Genomic DNA, 385 nt, shown 5'->3' with positions numbered 1-385 from the left:
TGTGGAACAGACCATCAACTGCTCATATGCACATTCAAGTTGAAATTGAAGACAATTAAAACAAGTCCATGAGAGCCAAAATATGACCTTGATAACATCCCTACTGAATATAGAGACCATCTAAAGAATAGATTTGATGCATTGAACACGAATGACCGAAAACTAGAATAATGGGGTGACATCAAGAACATCATCCATGTAGAAAGTAAGAGGTCATTAAAAAACCAGAAAGGAAGAAAAGACCAAAATGTATGTCAGAAGAGACTCTGAAACTTGCCCTTGAGTGGAGAATAGCTAAACCAAGTGGAAGAAGTGACAAGATAAAAGAGCTGAACAGAGATTTCAAAGAACAGCTTGAGCAGACAAAGCCATTTACTATAATGAA

Source organism: Orycteropus afer, unplaced genomic scaffold, assembly GCF_000298275.1.
Source record: "Orycteropus afer afer isolate SDZICR_OR568_19922 unplaced genomic scaffold, OryAfe1.0 scaffold00402, whole genome shotgun sequence".
Classification (NCBI taxonomy): Eukaryota; Metazoa; Chordata; class Mammalia; order Tubulidentata; family Orycteropodidae; genus Orycteropus; species Orycteropus afer.
The sequence above is the reverse complement of the archived record's forward strand: the minus strand, read 5'-3'. Positions refer to the sequence as shown.